The sequence below is a fragment of the Hipposideros armiger genome, unplaced genomic scaffold (assembly GCF_001890085.2).
Source record: "Hipposideros armiger isolate ML-2016 unplaced genomic scaffold, ASM189008v1 scaffold_39, whole genome shotgun sequence".
Lineage (NCBI taxonomy): Eukaryota > Metazoa > Chordata > Mammalia > Chiroptera > Hipposideridae > Hipposideros > Hipposideros armiger.
In genome coordinates, this window is record NW_017731389.1 from 2865690 (window position 1) to 2871892 (window position 6203).

At 40.1% G+C, this 6203-nt stretch overlaps 1 protein-coding gene across 2 annotated transcripts in view; it reads right to left on the reverse strand.

Annotated features, from left to right (window-relative positions):
- CABCOCO1 (ciliary associated calcium binding coiled-coil 1) overlaps positions 1 to 6203 on the reverse strand; it is a 793651-nt gene that overhangs the window by 338586 nt on the left and 448862 nt on the right. For both annotated transcript variants that reach the window (XM_019638395.1, XM_019638396.1), the window contains exon 3: positions 4812 to 4947. The gene's annotated coding sequence lies outside the window, so the exon portion shown is untranslated. The remainder of the gene's footprint in view (positions 1 to 4811; positions 4948 to 6203) is intronic.

Here is a 6203-nt window from a genome sequence, read left to right on the forward strand (position 1 = left end):
GGAAGTGAAATAATGAATAGATCTATAAGACCACAAAAAAATCAAACTGATCAAAACAAGTCACTGCATATTGATGAGTACCATGGAGATACTTTACAATGGCCAATCTGACACTTTCACCCACTCTGACAGTTTTGGAGCCACCAAAACCAACAAAAAAAGAATTTCACTTTGAATTACATAGTCAAGCTGATTTCCCCAGAAGAGATAGAGAACTGAAAGAACCCTGACAGAGAAAACTTCAGAAAGTATCTGTGCGTGATTCCAAGTTCATATTTGTAGCCCATTTAACTTGTGTATGTAAGCTTTTTAGGTTTTTGTCAAATATTTACTAAATTTGCAATTGCTTGTGGTAAATGATCAAATGGATTTCAATGCAAATCTTATCAGATTATTGAAGAAAACAAAAATTCCTAAACTAAGTATGTGTCCAATATCACATCATCTTTATATCTAAACTAGGAATTGTGAGCATGGAAAATTGGATCCACAAGACAAAATATGTCTTCTCTGTGGATGCTGTTGTTCAGCTTCTGCCAAGTGCATAACTGGAGAGTTCAGATGGTTGTGGGTCTGGGATTTTGGGGTTTGTTTCTACTTCTGGCAAAGAATGTTCCTCCCTATTATTCAAGGGTTCCCACATGACCTGAGTGACAGCTAACAGCTGGGTCAAAGCTATAATTATTTCATCAGCTCTCTTAGTTTCAACTAACTCCCATAACTAGTGGCTTTTATTATTATCTAACTTCAACCTCTTTCCTGGACTCCATGCCTGAATTTGCATTCCCTCCCCCAATATTCTGCAAGCATCACATACTCAGTATATATAGAATACATATCCTACCACACCCAACTCCCAATATACTGTCTTCTATATCACGGTCAGCAGCATCACCAGCCACTCGGGCTCCCATGCCGACATGGCCCCGTGGCTCTTCTGTCTTATCCCTCCTATCTAAGTAATCCCCTGATTCTTTTAGTTATGTTGCGTACAACTCCTTCCAAACTTTAACCTACCCTCTCTATCTCAACTGCCACTATCCTAATTTAGTGTCTCATCATTTCTTGCCCCAGTGACTGCAGCCATTTCCCAACTGGTCATCCAACCTCCTGGTTTAATCCCCCATAATAATAGTTCAAACTGCATTCAGAGCTGTTCTCAAATGCACAATTGATCATATGTGTCTTTTATTTAAAACACTTTGACGATGCCTCACTGCCAATAAGAACAAGCATAAAGTCTCAAGGATATCATTTAAGACTTTGGACAAGCTGGTCCTAACCTGAACTTTCAACTTCGTTTCTCATCACTGCACCCCCCCCACACACACACACACCTGCCACCATAGCACACCACTCGTGCTCCCCTAACCTTGTCATTATTCTTTCCATTGCTCTGTGTTGGTGTACGTTGCTATTTCTTTTTTCAGTGATGTCCTCCATGGCCACCACTCTATGACTGATTCCTTGTCTATTTACCCCTCACCTCTCCAGTGGCCCATTTCCACATCCAGAGTTGATAGCTAAGAGAGGGAGAAAGAAGCATCCCATCAGCCGAGACTGCTCTGTACCCTGTGGGAACCCCAAGAGAGTGAGTGTAGGCTCCTCTGAGAACAGAGACACCCTCCCATCCTGGGTCTCTGATTTCTAGGCTTTCCTTTGAAGAAGCAGTGCTGATGAGGACACCAGACAAGGCAATGTGAATATAGAGCTATGGGATTTGTCACTTGCCATGGTCTTGGACGAGGGTCTGCAGGATAAACAATGGGTCAGTGGTCCCCAGAAGTTTTCCCCTCTTCTTCTCAGGTCTGGCTGAACTATACACTTTCTCCTTCATTTACTAACCTAACAGCAACATTCACCAAAGTATCCACTTGTATACATTCTTTTGGTACCATATATATATATATATATATACATATATATATATATGCCCTGCTTTATTCATTTAGCATCATTTCTTGATCTTTTCCTAATGTTAACTATTTTTGAGAACACAACGCCTACCTACTCCTCTGTGTGACTGTAGAAAAAGACCTAATTACAAATACCATAGGCTTTCCCAGCCATCATCTTGTTGACACTCTGTTTTTGGTGCCATGAATGACTTTTCTTTGTGGCCTCCTCCATTCCCACGATGATAGGTTCCTTCTTATCTATGGGTCTATTTAATTCATTTGCTCTCTAAACGTACAAGTTCTATCTTATCCATTTGGGCTAATCTCTCCCTTTACAATTTCACTCCCATCAGTAACCCTGTAAATCTACACTGCCAGCTTTTCCCCGAGCCTCTCTTCCACTTTTGCATGCAGGTGTTCTTCTGGCACGTCCAGCTCCACATGTCCACCTTTGGATTTGATATATTGGGTGGTCGGGAAAGTCATGACGTATTTTTCTATGCTTTTCAATGCAAAAGTGCATCATGACTTTCCCGACCACCCAATATGTCCTCTCCCAAATCAATTCCTTCCCTTGAAGCCTCAATCTGTGTTACCAGAACCACCATCAATCCAGTCATTTTGGCTCAAAAATTTTGACTGACGCTCCTAATTCAAAGATTTGCTGCATCCTGTTTCTTATTTTGCATAATGAATATAATTTTGTTGCTTTTGTCTGATTATATGTCATACAAGTATGTGTTCAATATAAGGTTTCAAACATACAGAACAATGAAAGGAGAGGGTGAAAAAAATCACATGAAATCCCACCTTATTACAATGTTCATCATTAATATTATACTTTGGAGGCCATTCCTTTATGAAACTTTTATGTCATATAGAAAAAAATGATAGACTGTAGGTATATAAACACAGTTTATATAAGTGGGATAATACACTAATTAAACTTTTAAAGATAAAAAACATCAAAAGAGGTACAAAAACTGTGGCTTAATTTAAATTTGTATGATGAACAACTTCAGCTCCCACTCTTGTCAGTATTACCTCTATGGCGGCATATATAACCTCATGTGGAGAAATGAAAAATATCTAGGCATTTTGTGTATTTGCAGCCTGGACCAAATGGTGCTGTGGTACACTCTGGAATTGGGACCTTGTTTTATTTATCTTTCTGTGCCCCATAGAGATTCTCTTGGTACATGTGGAATAATTTGTTTGCACTATGAATGATCAATGGTATCAATAAATATTTTTTAATGCCTACTATATGCAAGTCACTGCTAACTATGTGAGGTATACACAAACGAAGATGACACTGCCCTTGCTTTTGAGAAAATTTATATCCATGGTCTTCTAAAAAAATGTTTTTATAACCTCCATAAACATTGCTCCCTCCCGCCTATCTTCATGCCAGTGAGGGGCTCATTTTGGTTCCCTATGGGTTTTGTGTAGAACCTGAAGTCCCCAGCCTTGCTCCCAATATACACTTTGAAATATGGGAGGGGATACAAAAAAGAAAGGAGATCTGAGAGGGCTGAGTTAAAAGAAATGCGAGTTGTTTATTTTCTGAAGACAAGTTTTATAGGTTGATGGCTCCTGATCCTTATAGGATGGCCACTGTAGGATTGCTCAAACACTGCAAGTGCTTATCTTGGACCTATAATGATTTGCAGCTATCAACTCCTGTCCTCTTTTCAAAGGTTGCAGCTATTTGGGGAGGCGTCTTTCTGAACTCAGCCATATTTCTAAGCTTAACGTGGTGGGATACTAGTCGTGTGGCACCATGGAAGACTTAAAACCAGTGTATGGACCTTCAGAACAACCTAAAGTGTATTCCTAGTAGATGTTCAGGGTAGAAGATGCTTGTTTGTCACATGTGAGGAAGCAGTGAGCTTTATTTTTACAGATGCACTGGGCTGAAGGGAAGAATACTTGGGGTCAGCACATTCCAGCACTCTCAATGCTAGACAGCCTTAGAAGGGAGACGCACTTGGTCTATACTTGAAGAGATTACAATCTTTTCTATTAACTCTTTGCAAATACTTTTCAAAAAGTTGAAAATCCTACTTAAGCAATACATGACATAAAAGCCCTAGAGAACATGCTAGTTTGGGGAACACATCAGTCATTTCCAAGAGCAGATGTCCACCACTTCTCTCTTTGGGGAAGCAGTCCATTAAGCTGTATGCTGCTGAGTCAGATGTGACAAAAAAGTTCATTCGGCCTCGTTTATTTTGGCTTGAGAGTCAGCAGCATGAGTGACAATGGCTGATATTTCTGGATCTGCCATTGCTTCTACTTTAGAGACTGTTGAGTCAGACCTGATTCAACGCACAGACATCTCTGGCTCTGCAGCACGTACATGCCTCTCCCTAGCCTGAGCTCTGCCAATCTCTTAGCATCCTGGTAAATTGTGTTTTAAAATTGCACACCTTACCTGCACAGATATAAAATCAGCACTGAGCAAAATAAGGTTACCCTCGCGTCTCTGTGTTCTCAGCTCTTCCATAGAAGACTACGCATACAGGCACTGATCCATTTATTTGACCACACATGGCATGTCTGAGAGTGACAGCCGCATCTATCAAAGCTGCAGTCCCTCGAAAGGGATCATGTTCAGGAAATATCTGAGCAGCTATCAGAGGATTCATCCCTGCCTTGTGGCTTTTCTAAAACTTAATAAAAATCTCCTTTTCAATCAGAATCTTCTGAAGAATACAGACCTCATTTCTCCAACTTCTTGTTGAGAGCAGAGCAAACAGCAACTATTATAATTTCTATGTTTTAGCTTCAACTGCCTCAAAAATGCTCTTTCATATAATGTCGCGCTGCTGGCTTCCTTTCAAATGTTGCCCACACAAGGATTTTACTCAAGATCTCTTCTGCTCTTCATTTGTACTTTGAGTCACATACCTTTGGAGTGTTTGAGCCTGAAGGGATGTTAGATCTCCTTAGTTTTTTGAAAGTCAAGAAATAAAAGCGGATGAAGAGGAGGGTCAGGTCGTCCTAGTTGTACTCTAGTGAATGGCAAATTCAAGACCATAATGACCTGTCAAAAAAAAAAAAAACAACAACATACAATAAAACAAAAAATTAAACGTATTTGGTTTCCTGCTACTGACAAGCAATATCTATAATACTTAAAATAATTTCATTTGACCAACATTAGTTTATACAACACTCTCACATCAGTTGTTTCATTCGTCACAACCACTCTGACGCAAATTTTTTTTATTTTTTAAATTTTTATTTATTTATTTAATCAAGGAGGAAATGAGCACCCAGAGTGGCCAAAAAAACTTGTGAAGGTCATGACTTTGGGGCGGAACAGGGGCACAAGTCCAAAGGTTAAGATCCCCAGGCAGGAATTCATTATGAAATGATTCTGTTCCATCAGTGAGCAGCAGTGAACACAAACCAACTTAAAAATTTAAATAGATTTGCCTTTGCCATTGGTCTGAAATTTTCCAAACTTAGCTTTGACCGGCACAATTGTCCTGCTGCCCCTGAAAGTGGGCCCAAAGCCACTTTCATGACAACATCTGTCAGCATAATCAGAATGCGATTCAAATATCGCTCTATTTCTTTGGGCCTGAACTGCTTTGCTCCCAACAGCTTCCATCTTTAGGAATATTAGAGTCATTTGACTGCCTCTTCCCTAAGAGAGATTTGTAGTGTTCACATTTGCGCAGAGAAAACTGTTGCAGTTGTTTCTGTGGTATTGGGTTTAATTATAGCAGAGTGGTTTCTTTTGTTTCTTTTCTTTTCTATATTTAATGGAGCTGGGAAAAATAAAACTCATTTTTCCTCCTTTCCACTCTGAAACCCTTACCACATTTTCTAAGACAATTAAGATAATAAAAGACAGACACAGCGATAGGGAATATGGGGGGCCTTGTACAGAAGCCACTCTGAGTTCCCAATGCAGACGTCTCCCTCCCCTCCCCAGCCCTCCCCTTCCCTTTCTAGGGCTTTCTCTTTCATAGAGGCACTTTAGGTCACTGGGGACAAGAGTCTGCAGCAGGTAAAAGTGAAACTAAGACAGCGAGGCTTCCTTTCCCTTCTTTCTCTGACTTCTTCATTTGCATAAATTAAAACCTATTCTAAAGTGGTTTCTCTCTTTGGCATGAAAATAAGTTCTTCAGGTGCTCCTTAAATGCCCCCTTGCCACATCCTATCTTCTGCTTCCTTAACTTTTCGTCCCTCAGTTTCCCATGGATAGCTCTTGTCAGGCTGATACACACACACACACACACACACACACACACACACACACACACACACACACACATATATATATATATA